Here is a 19,473-nt window from a genome sequence, read left to right as displayed (position 1 = left end):
TCGTCACGAGCCAGAGTTGGGAAAACACGGGTGTGGCCGTTACCGCTGCGTGCCGGGCCCCGGATCGTAAACAAACATGTGTCGACCGTTACGTCAAGGACCAGAGTGTGTCAACCATTACAAAGTCTATAAACAAAGAGGACGAGAGGAAATGAAGAGGAAGCAAAAGAACAAGAGGGAAGGAAGAAGAAGAAAAGGAGGAGGAGAAGGAAGAACAAACCCTCACCATAACACAGGTGTGTCGACGGTTGCGTCAGAAGAGGCCTGGGTGTGTCAACCGCAACTCGGCAACAATGACGTCAGAGTCCAGGGTGTGTCAGCCACGACGTCGTCAACCATGACGTCAGAGTCCAGGGTGTGTCAGCCACCAAGTCGTCAACCATGACGTCAGATTCCAAGGTATGTCAACTATTAAGTTGCCAACCATGACGTCACACTCCAAGGTGTGTCAACCATGAAGTCGCCAACGATGACGTCACACTTCAAGGTGTGTCAGCCACGACGTCGCCAACCATGACGTCAGATTCCAGGGTATGTCAACCATTAAGTCTCCAACCATGACGTCAGATTCCAGGGTGTGTCAGCCATCAGTCGTGGAGTTAAAGCCCAAGAGTGTGTCAAGATGAAGCTAAAGCCCAGGGTGTGTTAGTCGTGACGTCAGAACCCAGGGTCTGTCAGCCATGACGTCAGAACCCAGGGTCTGTCAGCCATGACGTCAGAACCCAGGGTCTGTCAGGCATGACGTCAGAGCCGAGGGCATGTCTGTGGTGAGGCTGAAGACTACAGAGAGGTGAACCTGGTGGCCAGCGTTGCACAATACGTATCTCGTCTATCACTCCCAGTCTCTCCTTACACGAGAACATGAGACGAACCCAGTGTGACGCCGCAAGCTCGATCATGCAACCTGATACGTCACCGTGGGTCAGGTCATGGAAGCTGATGCGTCACCGTGGGTCAGGTCATGGAACCTGATGCGTCACCGTGGGTCAGGTCATGGAAGCTGATGCGTCACCGTGGGTCAGGTCATGGAAGCTGATGCGTCACCGTGGGTCAGGTCATGGAAGCTGATGCGTCACCTTGGGTCAGGTCATGGAAGCTGATGCGTCACCGTGGGTCAGGTCATGGAAGCTGATGCGTCACCGTGGGTCAGGTCATGGAAGCTGATGCGTCACCTTGGGTCAGGTCATGGAAGCTGATGCGTCACCGTCAGGTCACGGAGAATGATGCGTCACAGTCAGGTCACGGAGAATGATGGGTTACAGTCAGGTCACGGAGAATGATGGGTCACAGTCAGGTCACGGAGCCCGTCATGTCATCAGCTGGTCTGGTCATGGAACAACACAACTGACTTTCCAACATCCTCTCCTCCAAGTGCCTGTGTGTGGGGCGATGTGATGATCCGTCATCCACCATATGTAATGTCAGAACAAGGAAGGTTCAACACCCACGCTTGGGGAACCTCCTTACGCTGGAGGATCGAACAGGAGAACCCTGAATTGTTTACCTGTGATGCTTGGGGTAGGAAGCATTAAGAAGCTCAACCCACTTTTGCCTGTACCTATGGAGAAAGTCTTCACAACCTGTAACGAAGATAACATATATTGTAACACAGTTCCAGGTCACTGCTGTACTCTCTAACACTGTAAAAAAAAGATCCTGTAACGATATTTTACAGCGTCATTATACAAGAGGCATGAGCTCTCTGACGTGACGTGGTGGCGAAATCAGTTACATCCAGGTTACATCTGTGCCCCACCGCTGGTCCGCCTTAATCATCGCATTCACAACTGACAGTAACCTCGTTTGACCGTATCCGACCCTGGCTTATTACCCAGGTCGGAGATCAGCAGTCGGACACTTCCGACCATCACGACAGAAAACCCATTCCATCTGGCCTTCCACCATTCCACAAGCCTGTATGTTTCCCAGGGGTCCATCGTCATATACTTCGTTCCTCCATTACCACTCACAGTGTCCTGGCCTGGCGGCACATAAATATCGCAGCGGCCGTCACCTGTGTCAGTCAAGCGGTCCCTGGCTCAGACACACACACGTGCCTCCTGACACACACGCACACACACACGTCTCCTGCCATGACGCTCTGACTCCAGGAGCTCTGGGGTCTCCTCTACAGTCGCAAGCAGCACGTGCGATTCCTGACTCCTCGCCCTTCTGGCGGGGCTCTGCATGGCCTCATTTTCCATGGCTCTCTTCAGCAGAGCTTACCTGGGACATCGAGAAGCATTTTCAAGCACGGGACCCACGGCCACGCCCTCCTCCTGCATCACAAACCACAAACAAGAACCGTCCACTAAATCAGGACAGTGGTGCACCTCTCCCTCCTGTAGAAGCCCCACGAGACACAGCAGCCATGCATCTATCCCATGTAATGCATGCTGCATCTCCTATATCTATGACCACACAATGAGGATCTATCACCTCATTTTGTCTTACCTCACCTGAACTCTCTTTCTGTAAACCTGCTCCATCTCACCACCTGTACACTGACCTTATAAAGCATTGTGTCTCTGCCCGCTCTCTCAGGGCCTTACCATCACAGAAGAACATGGACACAATGATGTAACACTATAACACGACAACCATTGCAAATGCATCTCTGTACATGCTCTGTAACTGTTCTAAGACTCACAAGGGGATATTCGATCCAGAAAACAATCATACGACTGAATGAAACCTCAGAATACTAATCATACACTGTATGAATCCAATCTAAAACCTATACGATACATTAAGCACATCTGAGTAATCCTGGGTAAAGCTTGGAATGCTGTACAAAACTAATTGTGCACAAGTATCTAAACTCCTTAAACACTTACAGGGTCGACCTGCATGTAACACATGTCATACCTCATAAAAAAAAACATGCAACACGTACGAACATCAATCCCATTGTCTCTCTCACGCACTCTCCACTTTAGACCACAGTGTCACCATCGTTAAGACTGTAAACGAAGACCACAGTTTACAGTGCATTTACACACACTTCGAGTATGCCCTAAGACCTCTCACCTCATCTCCTGCAGTGGAGATATACAGTCTCATAGGTAAGATCAACGTCATACCTCTGGGTACAAAGACCGACATCGAGTGTCCTGCGTCTTCGTTATACGTCATCGAGTGTCCTGCGTCTTCGTTATACGTCATCGAGTGTCCTGCGTCTTCGTTATACGTCATCGAGTGTCCTGCGTCTTCGTTATACGTCATACCCAAACAGTTAGTACACAGTCCATATCAAAGATTCCAAGACCCACAACTTAGTGTCCTAAGATCCCACCAGCCTCGTGTCCCAAGGCCCCACCAGCTCATCATCCCAAGACCCCCACGACCTCGGTGTCCTAAGACCCCACGACCTCGACGACTTGAGACTCCCACCACCTCTGCGTCCCAAGACATTGCACGTGACGAGACCTTCCCAGCACAATAAATAGACAGTCCAGAGCCAATTCCAGACTTCCTTGTTCCACGTCAAGGGAAGCGGGAACACTCAGAAACGAGACCGAAATAGCAGCCTGGAAACAGAAGTGGGGAAGTGAATGAGCGGTTTACCAGTGAGGGGGCGGCCGCGAGATATGCGACGCGGGTCCACAAACAGCTTTATTGCACATACACAGCGCGGGCGAGACACAGTAATGATTTAGTTGATTGTATAAACTGTTCGATGACGGCATGTTCCTAAACTGTTTTATACAACATGAATGAAGATGTATGGAAGGAATTACCTGTTCGTATCTATGCGTCATTTCAGTAAACTACTTGGTTAACCTGCGTGGTAATATAGCTATTATCATGGGGTCATGTGCATAGCGAGAGCGTATATTCAGAATGATCCTTAACTCCTGACGAAGGTGTTAGAAAAGATTTTTTCAGTTGGCGCTGATGGCTTCAATATTGACCCCGTGGTATCTGACAGGGTTAAAACCCACCCACCCGACCGACCAACATTACGGCACTGTGAGTCACTTCTCAAAATTAATCTTATGTACAATACTTTACGGTTATTTGCACGTGTGTAATATTAACGAGCGCTGAGGAAAAATTCCCTTTTTTTTTTCTGGAGAGGCAACCACGAACCTCCCTCCGGCATGCTGAGCCAACCGAGCTCGACAAGAGAGTGCTGTGGTGAGCCGTCGCCAGGGTATGAGACATTACCTGTGGATGATATATTATACTCAGTATAGGGGTCGTCTGGACATGCTCTCAGGTGCGTCTGAATGGACACTGAATCCCCAACTCTCTCTCTCTCTCTCTCTCTCTCTCTCTCTCTATATATATATATATATATATATATATATATATATATATATATATATATATATATATATATATATATATATATCTGAGCTTCACCCATAACCGGTCGAGATTGTATTTGTATCAGCCAAACGAATAATGGGATTCAGTCATACCTCAGAGCAGGAGAGTATGATGACAAATACATTCATTTGTTATTGATGGGTGAAAACTACTTAAAGCATTCGAAAAAAAAAAAAAGAGAAATAGATCCGAATGAGTCGAATGGGCCTGATCATCTCAATCACATAGAAATGAAGGAAACAACTCAAAAAACAGATCAAAATCTTCGATCAATAAAATTTTCAACAGGTCAAGATAAGTGTAAAATGACCTGAGCTTCGTGAATGTTACATCGATTATAGGAAAAGGAAATGTGAGACGGGAGGCAGAATATGAACGTTCTTCACTCACGTTCATTTTACAGCAGGAATTAGGAAAAATATTATGAAAAAAAAATTACCCGCTCAGGTTATACATAACTGATGTCAAAATGGGCTTAACGAGTTCCACAGAATATTATAGTCATGTGTGTGTTATTGGACTTAGAAATTGCCCTCATACGCAGATGATAAAAAATAGAAAACCATAAATCACTTCGCAAGAAACAGTTCGATAAAATCGAACGACACGAACGAGTAAAACAATCATACAGGAAGATGATGGATTGTCTTGCAGCCAAAAATCAGCAACTGTGTGTAGCATGAAAATTAGACAAACGCATCGACTGGGGGCTCAACGTGACAAACGGGCTACCGCAAGGCTTGGTTCCAGCGCCCATTCTGTCTTTATCATTGATATCAATAATCAACGAACAGGAGTTATACGAAAAAAAGAAAAATCTTAATATTCTACAACGATACGAAATAAGTAGAGAAAATGCATAGCTAAGGAATAAGATTTAACGATTTTAAAAAGATAGGCTTATTATGATGCGTTCCTTCCAACTTCGAAAGCTAGGCTATGGAATTCCCTTTCCTTTTTTTGTCTTTCCCTCTTCGTATAACATTTCTTTAAGTCAAGTCTACCATGACCTGCGGAGCGCTGATTCATATCAATTTCTCCTTTCCTTATATACTCTTTTCTTTTACGCTTTATTGAGACATGCCCGTGTCATGTCGGTCACTATCTAAAAGAAGTAAAATATAGTGGTTAGAAGCAGGGTAAACACTGGTCAGTGTTAAGAAATGTGGTAATAAGACTCTTACACACAGTTATAACACGTTTTGGATGATAATGTTAGACATGACAGAGAAGACATTGAAGTTACAGTCTGGACACAGTCGGTACACAGAGCAATGCTTTAGCCTCGTTTCATGACTGAACAAACAGAATGCTGAGTCTCAGAGCGTGAGAAATTATGAAAATGAGAGAACGCACGACACATGACTTACTCCAAAAGACGTCCTAATGACACCTCATTTGCAGTGTGGTGTTGAGTTCTGATCGTGACAACTTTACCATGAAAGACAATGGAGGAAGATAATTCCGTCACTCAGACATAAATCTTACGAAGAAAAGTTCCAAGATCCAAAAATCAATTTCTTTAACAGAGCGGAGACTCCAAGAATATCTGAACGAACGTTCTCACTGTACCAGATGACATCCATGATGTAACTATAAAACGTGTGAAGGATTGCGTTCCTGACCATGAGGCCGCCTTGGGTCGCACGCACAGGTTCGAATCCTGATTGCGGTACGTGGTCGACAGTCATCCCAGCTGTTCATCCACCCCTGAGGGTTGGTCGATGAAATGGATACCTGGCTCAGGCTAGCTCCCGCAACATTAACTGGAATATATCCTACTCAGACACTGTATTGTTTAAGATACATACGTTTCAATGACTGCTATCTTTTCTTTATTGAATGATAAATCATTACAATCTGTGTTTAATTGGCTCAATCTCTAGCAGTTTCACCTTTTATATTTACGAAAAGAAAAGGCTGTAATAGTCTACCTTGCCTAGAGTATCCGGCAACTGTCATTACATAACAATGAGTTTTCCAATGATATCTTCTGTAAAACCTCGGTTTTGGTGTATTCTCTCGATACCAACTGGTGGTCCTTCCTGTGTTCTTTTCATACCGGCTGATATGCTGGAGGAAGTGGCGGGTGGGGAGGGAGGGAGCCTTGTACAAGCCTTACTACCCTGTCTCCATCTACAATGTCCTATTTCCAGCTCCATACAATAGATATCTAGGCTCCTCGAAATGCTTACCCATGCCAGTGTGAGCGAGGTTATCGCCCCACATCCTGACACTCGACTTTAGGAAAGTCACTACTCTATGGTGTACACGCGGGCCACACCTGTAGCAAGGTGAACCCCCCCTCGCATCCTCCCTTGGCCTGGCTCTACCGGCACACAAACACGGTCACACGAAACTGGAATAGTGATGAGGCTAGAGAGTAAGTGTACCTCGCGGACCTAGTGGTGTGAAAGGAAAGTGTTTTTGTGTTGAATGTTCCGTCGCTGACGTGTTCGCTTCCCTGGCCACAGAGGGACATAATAGTCCATCTCTGCCGTGTCTGCTTCCTGAGCCATGTAGGGACATAACGGTCCGCCTCTGCCTTGACTGCTTCCTTGTCCATGTATGGACATAATGTTCCGCCTCTCCCGTGTCTGCTTCCTGGTCCATGTAGGGAGGGACATAATGGTCAACCGCTACTGTGTCTATTACCTGGGACATACGTGTATAGGGGCATAATGTTCTCCCTCTATCGTGTCTGCTTCCCGGGCCGTGTAGGGACACTTTGTTCCGCTGCTACTATGTCTGCCCCGTGGGGCAACGTCAGGACATAACGCAGGAGGAATGCAATACAAAACATCCCTCCAAAAAAACAAACAATGTGTCTTTGTGTGGGTCAGTCTGTGTTGCGTGTCTACCTCACGCCCAAGACGACCTCATGAAATATGATCCCCCACATAGATATAGCCGGCCACGTCACCCTCTTGTCTGTGTTCTATATCCGTCGACTTCCCCACCACGATTGTATATACAAAGGGTTTCTGGGCGGCGGAGGAAGGGAGGGGGTCTACACTGTTGCCTCTGTCTGACCCCCCCCCCCCCACCCCCCATCCCCAACCCCTCTCCGTTGCTGAGGAATACAGATCAATATTCTCGCCTCAGTAACATCTTCCTCTTGTACAAGGCAACTCAAGCCTCTACTCTCGATTTTCTCTCTGTTTCCAGTAAGCTGTGAGACAGATCGCCGCCTTATCTTACTCCTCTGCTCGAGGAATGCCAATCCAGTGAGCAGAACTGCCGAGATTTCTGATCAAACTTAATGGTCATTCCATTACAGCGAAGACCATCCTGTCTTCCAACTTTCCTATTCAGGCAAGCGCGATGGTCAAATACAGTTCGCAGACCAAAAATTACAGGACGGATGACAAAACGTCATAGTCAGCAACACACACTGAAATACAGTGGAGGGACCAGGGACGCAACACAGGAGCGTGTTGGCATGAAACACGACAGAACACACTCGAGCAAAGCAACAGATGCACCTCACGCAGAACAAAGTGTGGGACCAGAAACACAGCGCATTACACACCGCGAGGACCAGAAACACGAGCCATATGTAAACACCAGCAACACACGACAGAATGTTGTTTGGGGATTAGAAACACAACGCATTACACACCACAAGGACAAGAAACACGAAGAATCGTGTGTAAACACCAGCAACACATGACAGAATGTTGTTTGGGGATTAGAAACACAACGCATTACACACCACAAGGACCAGAAACACGAAGAACGTGTGTAAACACCAGCAACACATGGCAGAATGTTGTTTGGGGATTAGAAACACAACGCATTACACACCACAAGGACCAGAAACACGAAGAACGTGTGTAAACACCAGCAACACATGACAGAATGTTGTTTGGGGATTAGAAACACAACGCATTACACACCACAAGAACCAGAAACACGAAGAATCGTGTGTAAACACCAGCAACACATGACAGAATGTTGTTTGGGGATTAGAAACACAACGCATTACACACCACAAGAACCAGAAACACGAAGAATCGTGTGTAAACACCAGCAACACATGACAGAATGTTGTTTGGGGATTAGAAACACAACGCAGTACACAGTGCGAGGATCAGAAACACACCAGAGAACACAGCCATGACTACAACACAGATTTATAATCTACAGAACATACGCCCCGTCCCTCCAGGGCAATTACGTTTGATGTTCAACGCTGAACACCAACAACTTTTTGAACAAAATCCCTTCTACCTCGCGGGTCATGGCGGTGACCTTTGACCTGTGACCTCGCAGGAAGGAAACTGACTGAGATTAATGTATTGCAAGAATGGCGGGTCGTTAAGGCGGGCTACGTCTATCAGATCAAGAGATAAATGCAGATAATGTCGCTAAATACTCGGCTTGCTTACAATGCCTCCTACCAGAGGTCCTTACCTGTAACATTAGTGGTATTTTCTAATTATTATCATTATCACTATTATCATTATTATCATTATTATTATTATTATTATTATTATTATTATCACTAGTAGTAGTAGTAGTAGCAGTAGTAGTAGTAGTAATGATTATAATAATAATAATGATAATAATAATAATAATAATAATAATAATAATAATAATAATAATAATAATAATAATAATAATAATAATAGCAGTAATAGTAGTAGTAGTAGTAGTAGTAGTAGTAGTAACAGTGGTAGTAGTATTAATAGTAGTAGTAGTAGTAGTAGTAGTAGTAGTGGTAGTAGTAGTAATTATCTTCTTGGTGAATTAAGTGTCTGGTTCATTATCATTTCTGTTTTATCTTATTCTGGATAATCAGTTTTCTGGTCTGCGTATTCTGGATAATCAGGTTTCTTGTTTACCTTGTCCTGGAGAATTACGTTTCTGCTTTATCTCGTCCCGGATAATTATGCTCCTAGTTTACTTCGTCTAGGATAATCTTCTAGTTTACTTCCCCTCGGATAATCAAGATTCTAGTCTACTTAATCCCGAATAATCAGTCTTCTAGTTTACATCGTCCTGGATAATCAATCCTCTAATTTACTTAGTCCCGGAATATCAATCTCCTAGTTTACTTCATCCCGGATAATCATTCCTCTAGTTTACTTCATCCCAGATGATCAATCCTCTAGTTTACTTCGTTCAGGATAATCTTCTAGTTTACTTCGCCTCGGATGATCAAGCTTCTCGTCTACTTAATCCCGGGTAATCAGTCTTCTAGTTTACTTCGTCCTGGATAATCAATCCTCTAGTTTACTTCGCTCCGGATAATCAATCCTAATTAACTTCGTCCCGGATAATCAATCTTCTAGTTCACTTCTTCCCGGAAATCAATCCTCTAGTTTACTTCATCCGGGATAATCAATCTAGTCTACTTCGTCCCGGATAATCAATCCTCTAGTTTACTTAGCTCCGGATAATCATCCTCTAATTTACTTTGTCCTGGATAATCAATCCTCTAGTTTACTTCATCCCGGATAATCAATCTAGTCTACTTCGTCGCGGATAATCAATCTAGTTTACTTCGTTACGGATAATCAATCTACTAGTTTTCTTCGTCCTGGATAATCAAATCTCGTTTACTTCATCCCGAATAATCAATCCCCTAGTTTACTTCGATCCGGATAATCAATCCTCTAGTTTACTTCATCCCGGATAATCAATCTAGTCTACTTCGTCGCGGATAATCAATCTAGTTTACTTCGTCCCGGATAATCAATCTACTAGTTTACTTCGTCCTGGATAATCAAATCTCTAGTTTACTTCATCCCGGATAATCACTCATCTAGTTTACTTCATCCCGGATAATCAATCCTCTAGTTTACTTCGTCCCGGATGATCATTCCTCTAGTTTACTTCATCCCGGATAATCAATCCTCTAGTTTACTTCGTCACGGATGATCATTCCTCTAGTTTACTTCATCCCGGATAATCAATCCTCTAGTTTACTTCATCCCGGATAATCAGTCCTCTAGTTTACTTCGTTCCTGATAATCAATCCTCTAGTTTACTTCGTTCCTGATAATCAATCCTCTAGTTTACTTCGTCCCTGATAATCAATCCTCTAGTTTACTTCGTTCCTGATAATCAATCCTCTAGTTTACTTCATCCCGGATAATCACTCATCTAGTTTACTTCATCCCGGATAATCAATCCTCTAGTTTACTTCATCCCGGATGATCATTCCTCTAGTTTACTTCATCCCGGATAATCAATCCTCTAGTTTACTTCATCCCGGATAATCAATCCTCTAGTTTACTTCATCCCGGATAATCAGTCCTCTAGTTTACTTCATCCCTGATAATCAATCCTCTAGTTTACTTCATCCCGGATAATCAATCCTCTAGTTTACTTCGTCCCTGATAATCAATCCTCTAGTTTACTTCGTTCCTGATAATCATTCCTCTAGTTTACTTCGTCATGGATGATCATTCCTCTAGTTTACTTCATCCCGGATAATCATTCCTCTAGTTTACTTCATCCCGGATAATCAATCCTCTAGTTTACTTCGTTCCTGATAATCATTCCTCTAGTTTACTTCGTCATGGATGATCATTCCTCTAGTTTACTTCATCCCGGATAATCATTCCTCTAGTTTACTTCATCCCGGATAATCAATCCTCTAGTTTACTTCATCCCGGATAATCAGTCCTCTTGTTTACTTCATCCCGGATAATCAGTCCTCTAGTTTACTTCATCCCGGATAATCAATCCTCTAGTTTACTTCATCTCGGATAATCAGTCCTCTTGTTTACTTCATCCCGAATAATCAATCCTCTAGTTTACTTCATCCCGGATAATCAATCCTCTAGTTTACTTCATCCCGGATAATCAATCCTCTAGTTTACTTCATCTCGGATAATCAGTCCTCTTGTTTACTTCATCCCGAATAATCAATCCTCTAGTTTACTTCATCCCGGATAATCAATCCTCTAGTTTACTTCATCCCGGATAATCAATCCTCTAGTTTACTTCATCCCGAATAATCAGTCCTCTAGTTTACTTCATCCCGGATAATCAATCCTCTAGTTTACTTCATCCCGGATAATCAGTCCTCTAGTTTACTTCATCCCGGATAATCAGTCCTCTAGTTTACTTCATCCCTGATAATCAATCCTCTAGTTTACTTCATCCCGGATAATCAGTCCTCTAGTTTACTTCATCCCGGATAATCAGTCCTCTAGTTTACTTCATCCCTGATAATCAATCCTCTAGTTTACTTCATCCCGGATAATCAGTCCTCTAGTTTACTTCATCCCGGATAATCAATCCTCTAGTTTACTTCATCCCGGATAATCAGTCCTCTAGTTTACTTCATCCCGGATAATCAGTCCTCTAGTTTACTTCATCCCTGATAATCAATCCTCTAGTTTACTTCATCCCGGATAATCAGTCCTCTAGTTTACTTCATCCCGGATAATCAGTCCTCTAGTTTACTTCATCCCTGATAATCAATCCTCTAGTTTACTTCATCCCGGATAATCAGTCCTCTAGTTTACTTCATCCCGGATAATCAGTCCTCTAGTTTACTTCATCCCTGATAATCAATCCTCTAGTTTACTTCATCCCGGATAATCAATCCTCTAGTTTACTTCATCCCGGATAATCAATCCTCTAGTTTACTTCATCCCGGATAATCAGTCCTCTAGTTTACTTCATCCCTGATAATCAATCCTCTAGTTTACTTCATCCCGAAATAATCAGTCCTCTAGTTTACTTCATCCCGGATAATCAATCCTCTAGTTTACTTCATCCCGGATAATCAGTCCTCTAGTTTACTTCATCCCGGATAATCAGTCCTCTAGTTTACTTCATCCCTGATAATCAATCCTCTAGTTTACTTCATCCCGGATAATCAATCCTCTAGTTTACTTCATCCCGGATAATCAATCCTCTAGTTTACTTCATCCCTGATAATCAATCCTCTAGTTTACTTCATCCCTGATAATCAATCCTCTAGTTTACTTCATCCCTGATAATCAATCCTCTAGTTTACTTCATCCCGGATAATCAATCCTCTAGTTTACTTCATCCCGGATAATCAATCCTCTAGTTTACTTCATCCCTGATAATCAGTCCTCTAGTTTACTTCATCCCTGATAATCAATCCTCTAGTTTACTTCATCCCGGATAATCAGTCCTCTAGTTTACTTCATCCCTGATAATCAATCCTCTAGTTTACTTCATCCCGGATAATCAATCCTCTAGTTTACTTCATCCCGGATAATCAATCCTCTAGTTTACTTCATCCCTGATAATCAGTCCTCTAGTTTACTTCATCCCTGATAATCAATCCTCTAGTTTACTTCACCCCGGATAATCAGTCCTCTAGTTTACTTCATCCCGGATAATCAATCCTCTAGTTTACTTCATCCCTGATAATCAGTCCTCTAGTTTACTTCACCCCGGACAACTCAGTGTGTGGTTCACGTGACCCCGGAGACTCAGGTTCCAGGTTCGACTGGTCGTCGAGGATCGAATGTCCAGGTTTACACCCCGGGAGACTGACCCACTGTAATATCTGGCCCAAGCTCATGGCAACTCCCAGTGCTAAACCAGGTATTGGATAATTCAATTATTGGCGCCTGAATTATCTGGAGTTGAGATAACCTTGTTTTGGACACACACACACACACACACACACACACACACACACACACACACAGTTGAGGCAAATTCACAACGGTAGGGGGTTAATTGACCCGAGCTTCGAGGTCATCGCGTTCATCTTGCCTGTAGGAAACAGTCGTGCATCAAAGGCATTACCGACGCGTGCAATAACCTCCCACGACGCGGTCGGTGTGGCAGAGCAACACACACACATGTCGGCGTCTTCAGGATTCAGCTTGGTCATCGCCCCCCCTCACATCCCGGTGTTGCCCATCATGACGTGTTGGTATACCCTGCTACCTTCCCATCCACTGGTCTCGCCCGGGCCACGCTACGGTAGCATACCACCACTGATTGACGCATATCGCTCTTTTTTTTTCTTTCTTTCTATCATCCTTCCACCTCAGGAGTAATAATAGATTATGGTTAAGTCGCGAGGCTGGAGGTCACAGTTTGTTCTTGATATTGACTTTAATAACAAAAAAAGTAAACGGATGGGTGACATAATCTATCTTGTGAGTTTCCTATAAAAAATTTCTCTCAGGCATGTTAGTCCTGCAAGGTATTTTTTCCTACCTGTTTTCCGTCCGGCGGGTGCCGGAGGGAGTGGAGGACGGGCGACAGCCTTAGCTTTGCAATCCTTTTCTTCTACTACCATTACGTGGACTGCATTTGTTTCCTAAGTAGCAATACCGTCCAACCACCTCACTTGGACCTTGAGTATGCGTGGTGTGCGTATCTACGTAAACACAAGTGTATAACACTCTCCTCGTAACACACTAATGATAATAGTCACACACACACACACACACACACACACATTCAAATAAACACAAGACGCAGGACCTGAAGGCCGGATGAGGAACCCGGGAGGTTAAGATAGGTCAGGGTCAGGTCACTGCCTGAGAACCAAGGACAACGCTCGAGAGCTACAATGACTAACCGTATAATGGTTCTTAGTTCGTGATCTGACCTTGACCTGAGCTGACCTGCGGCTTAACGCACTCTGTTCTCGGTCACTGAAGGTTTGAAGTTCAGGGAAGGACAATCCTTCCAGTCTGGGGACCTACTAGACTCACTCCACTAAGCATGTATACACCATCTACACTACACGAAAAATGACTTTAAATTATACGAATAATCATCCTGAATCAAAACACACATACGTATGTGTAATTTGATAAATGTATATGTAAAGCCCATTGTTGTTTTTTTCATAATCCGTTAACATGACTACTACTCCAATATATATATATATATATATATATATATATATATATATATATATATATATATATATATATATATCATAAAAAGATTAAATTCATTTGATTTGCATTAGTCTGAGCAGCAGACTCGGGGACGTTGATGGAGTGTGGTGTACTGTGGTACAGGTTACTATTGTCCACTTCCTCCCTCTCTCCTAAATGGTCGGTGTCCGCTAGAAATTTCGGCAGCGTTTTATCTATCTTTTTTAATAATGCCTGTTGCTCTAGCGGGCTGGCCGGGCTACATCTTTTTAAAGGTCGGGATCCGACACTGCGAGTTTCGGTTCTGGCCCAACCCTGACACTGAAATTGTTTTGATACACGAGATTCTTCCAATCAGTCAAGGGTTCAGGCACAGAAACAAGTTTTAAAACAGGTTATCTTCCAATCACTGAGGACGCAAACACTGAAACTGTCTTGAAACATACTTTCCTCCAATTGGGGAAGGTTCAAGCGGTGAAACTGTCTTGAAACACAAGCTTCATTCGATCAGCAGGAAAATTAGACAAAGGAACAGGATTAAAAAAACTTTTCCCCGATCAATTACTTGCCAGAGATCGAAACAGATCTGAAACCAGTTTCTTGCAATCAGTGAAGCTTTCCTTTAAGCTGTTTGACCTTGAACTCCCCATACTTACCAATAACATCGTTTACCAAACAATCACGTCGACCTTGACCTTACCTTATATGAGGAAAGCTGACTCAACTTCTAACCGATGGTCCAGCTAAGCAGTTCTTGGGAGAGTGATTTCCTGTTGGTAAGTCCGGGGCTGACTGCGCTAATCTTCTCAAACCATTTTCATCACAGTTGCTTCTCAGTCTTCCGAGTCGATGAGAGTCTCTTCAACAGTCTTTTAAAACGTAATGGAACAATAAGGAATCCTTTTCAACCAGATGTCTTGAAGTGTTTGGTTGAACATGACGAAAACGAGGGGATAATAATTCACAAAAATACCTTTCGTGTTGTTCTTCGCAGAGAACAACACATCAGCTTTAAGTACTTATACAAAACTCTGCATACATCGGGCATTTAACCTACTGTATTATGGAGACGATATAAACGTTTCATTACCCCGACACTTTAATGTATATTCAGGTTAGGTGTGGGCACGTCCCCCTCATAACCACTGGTTCATTTCCCAGGGATGCAGGACCCTATCGTGAGGGGGGGGTCCTGGGATCGTGTGAGGATATGGTATTTATCACCAAAATTAGTCTCTTGTTTTTTAAGGTTTCGGATGCACAAAATCACATTCTGGTCTATGAAAACAATGATAAACGTTCCATCAGGATGCGGGGGGAGGGTGGGTTTCTTTTCCTGCTTTTCACTGGCACAGAGATTTTCCTGGATTCGGGAATAAGGTGTTATGTGGCTGACACAGCAGCGGGGAAGCCGTGGGCGAAGCGAAAAAACGCAGCAGAAGGTCGACAACAGCTTATCCCTGCGGAGGGACGGGACGCGTGCACTTGCTACCTCCGCCAGCAGCAACCTGTTAATGTCTGGCCAGACCCACCTCGCCTAGCCTAGCCCGGGGGCCGCCTCCCTCTCTCACTCCGCTCTCTCTCTCTCTCTCTCTCTCTCTCTCTCTCTCTCTCTCTCTCTCTCTCTCTCTCTCTCTCTCTCTCTCTCTCTCTCTCAGGACCGGGATGAGGCCCGTCGCCAATCCACCTGGATTAACGAGCCTTTAATAAAGAGAGAGTGGAGCCATTGGTCTCTGTCCCCCATCCTTCCATTATCGTCACATATTTGTCATCTGCCGTTCCCTGCTTATACATCTCTCTCCGGGGGCCAGCAGTCGCTCCTGCTTCCCTCTGCTTGACTGCTCATCCACCTTCCTCTTTATTCATTTATCGTTTACCTTTTTTTCACACTTTATTCATTTATCGATTACTTTTTTCCCACTCTCTCATCGTTGCCAATCCAACGGTAAGTGTCCGTCAGTCTTTTCTTGTATTAATGGGATGCAAATAGTCGCTTTCTCTTTGTCTCGGCTCAGTGATCGTTCATTTACATTCGTGACCGATTATTTCGTATTAATCGGGGGAGAAGCGCGGGTTTTCCTGGAGTTATCGGGACGCGGGGGATCGAGCTGGCCGCTGACGGCGGTAGTTTGGATATTTGATCCTCTCGTCAATTATCCGGAACGCTGATTATTGCAATGACTGAATTACGGAGACGGGAACGGCCGGGTCTCGAACCCATGACGATCGGTTTACTGCCACGCGCCATTTCCTCTGGAGTGTCGATTAGATTAAAATGATCGGATTAAGATGTGTCAGGAGTGTGAGGCGTTCGATTACGCGATATGCGTCAAAAATTGTGCGTTCTTTAAGGCATGGGATATGCGTCGGTGAAATGAGGTGCCACAATTACGGGAGACTTGACAATTAGGTGACGTGTGTCGATTACGCCTAATTACCCTGAGGTTTGCCAATTACCCGAGGTTTGTTAACTGCCTGAGGTTTACCTGTTACCTGAGGATGGCCAATTATCTGAGTCAGTGAGCTGAGGTGTACCAATTTTGTAGTTGCAATCATTAGAAAACGTGGGCAGACCAACTGCTGTTCTGATCCTATAGGAAAAAGATTATGAAAACAGAAGTTAGCGATTATAGAGCAAACACTGACGGCCTTAGACCTTTTTTGCTAAGATCCACAGTTGATAATGCAAAGTAAGGCACTAAGGCTTGTGTGTGGAAATTAAGCGAGAGACGAAAGTTAGTGTGTCAGTTAGTGAGAACTGCTGTACGCTGTTTGGATGAGTTTGTCAGACTCAGGGAAAACTAGAGATAATTTTTGGGTTTAATTAAGATAATCGCCGAATATCTAGGTGTCAGATAAACAGAATATTTTTAGATTAGATAGAGACAGATATTCCCAATGAGTAAATCTAATGTGTACTTGATTAGTAGAATGTGTCCATAATGTTATATGTGTCCACAAGTCGAAGTGAACAGATTACGTAAGTGGTGCCACTTAACCTCTTACGTAAAGAGAACAGTACGACACGCTGAGCATTACGATATGACCTTACACCTGACCTTTCAAGGGTCATGTCATAGAGCATAATGTTATATCCAAGGTGCGACTCATCGTGCTCGAAGGTCGCACCGTCGTGCTCAAGGGTCGCACCGTCGTGCTCAAGGGTCGCACCGTTGTGCGAAGAGTCGCACCATTGTACGCAAGGGTCGAACCGTCGTACTCAAGGGTCGCACCGTTGTACTTAAGGGTCAAACCGTCGCACGCAAGGGTCACATCTTTGTACGCAAGGGTCAAACCGTCATATGCAAGGGTCACATCTTTGTACGCAAGGGTCGCACGGTTGTACACAAGGGTCGCACCGTTGTACGCAAGGGTCGCACCAGTGTACGCAAGGGTCGCACCGTCGTACGCAAGGGTCGCACCGCCGGGCTCAAGGTTAACTTTGATCTTCTCCACAAGGTCGGCGAATTTCTCGAAACGCGACGATTAAACGAAATTATGCCGAGCTGGGGAATTAGCAGGAGGGAAGGTGCGTGACGTAGTTATGGTGATGGCTGGATGGGGGGAAAGCCCGGTCGTTAGTGAAGGTGAAAAAGGCAAAGCACACCTGCTGGCCTGGCCACACCTGCGGCCCAGGGGTCATACCTGCTGGCCTGGCCACACCTGCAGCCCAGGAGTCATACCTGCTGACCTGGCCACACCTGCGGCCCAGGGGTCATACCTGCTGACCTGACCACACTTGCGGCCCAGGGGTCATACCTGCTGACCTGGCCACACCTGCGGCCCAGGAGTCATACCTGCTGACCTGGCCACACCTGCGGCCCAGGGGTCATACCTGCTGACCTGACCACACTTGCGGCCCAGGGATCATACCTGCTGACCTGGCCACACCTGCGGCCCAGGGCCACACCTGCTGACCTGGTCACATCTGCGGTCTAGAGCCAAACCTGCCACTGAGAACCACACCTACAGCCAAGAGCCACACCTGCAACTTATGGCCACATGTGCGGACAGGGACACACCTGTCAGCTAAGAAGACGGTAGACACTGACGGCTGCTGACACTGATGTATACTGATACAGACGGCTGCTGACGCTAACGGCTATGATATGAATGTCTGCTGACATTGAAACTGTTGATACTAGACCTGCTGATACTGACGAGTGTTGACACTGGACCTGATCACATTAGCCCTGCTGACCCCAGAGGACCTGATGAAGCTGACGGCTACTGACATCAACGATTGCTGACTCTGGACCACTGATACAAAGAGATGCTAGTGATTGCAGAGAGAGAGAGAGAGAGAGAGAGAGAGAGAGAGAGAGAGAGAGAGAGAGAGAGAGAGAGAGAGAGAGAGAGAGAGAGAATTACGAATACATCTCGACCAGATTATGCCAAAAAAAAGGGCAAGGCCACCGCATACCGCTAACTGCAGGAAAATATATAGTCATGAAGGACGAGTCATGTGAGTTACGTGTTGTCAAATGATATGTGTTAGATGGAGAGATTTTATATATGTGAAGACAAACAGACAGATAGACAGAAACAGATGAACTAAACAGACTGACTTACAGACCTCTGAACACAGACACAAATGTCAAGTTTCCTTACTTGTGAGCCGCACGACAGGGAAACACTGATATAGAAAGTGAATATTTAAAAATAGATTTGAAATTAACGAAATACGAGAGTTGACAAGTTAATGGCGAAAAGTGCCGGAAAAACAAAATACGGGAGTTTGAAACGCACGAAGCAGTAAATGTGTTAATTTGAAATACACGAAGCATAGAATACTAGAGTTTGAAACACACGAAACTGTAAATGCGGGAGTTTGAAACGCACGAAATAGTAAATGCGAGAATTTGAACCGCACGAAACAGTAAATGCGAGAGTTTGAAACGCAAGAAGCAGTAAATGCAGGAGCCTGAAACGCACGAAGTCAATCCGGGAGCTGTGCGCAACTGGTGGAAATCGTAAGTGATGTGCACCGCGAGGGATGAGCTCATCTTGATACAGAGTACATGGCTTAATCAACTGAGCACGACGGAGCGACCCATGACCACAACGGCACCCCGGGCCGCGCCGTCGTGCTCAAGGGTCGTACCGTTGTGTTTGCGGGCAAGACCGTCGTACGATGTGTGATAATGTGGTGCTAAAGGGTTTTAAAGCCTTTTGTTATTTCCGATCAGAATTCTTGCTACCAAGGAATCTATGAAGGTGTACTATAATTGCGACTATCCAATAGTCGTTAACATTCCACGAAGCATACTTTTGTACTCCTTCCCAGTGAGGC

At 44.7% G+C, this 19,473-nt stretch overlaps 1 protein-coding gene across 1 annotated transcript in view; it reads right to left on the bottom strand.

Moving 5' to 3' along the window:
• Positions 1-15,671, bottom strand: part of LOC139753863 (uncharacterized) — a 248,620-nt gene extending 232,949 nt beyond the window's left edge. Inside the window, exon 1 of the mRNA XM_071670808.1 lies at positions 14,881-15,671. The gene's annotated coding sequence lies outside the window, so the exon portion shown is untranslated. The remainder of the gene's footprint in view (positions 1-14,880) is intronic.
• Between the last annotated feature and the right edge of the window lie 3,802 nt (positions 15,672-19,473).

The sequence above is a fragment of the Panulirus ornatus genome, chromosome 15 (genome assembly GCF_036320965.1).
Source record: "Panulirus ornatus isolate Po-2019 chromosome 15, ASM3632096v1, whole genome shotgun sequence".
NCBI lineage: Eukaryota > Metazoa > Arthropoda > Malacostraca > Decapoda > Palinuridae > Panulirus > Panulirus ornatus.
This window is presented reverse-complemented; position numbering and strand designations above follow the sequence as displayed.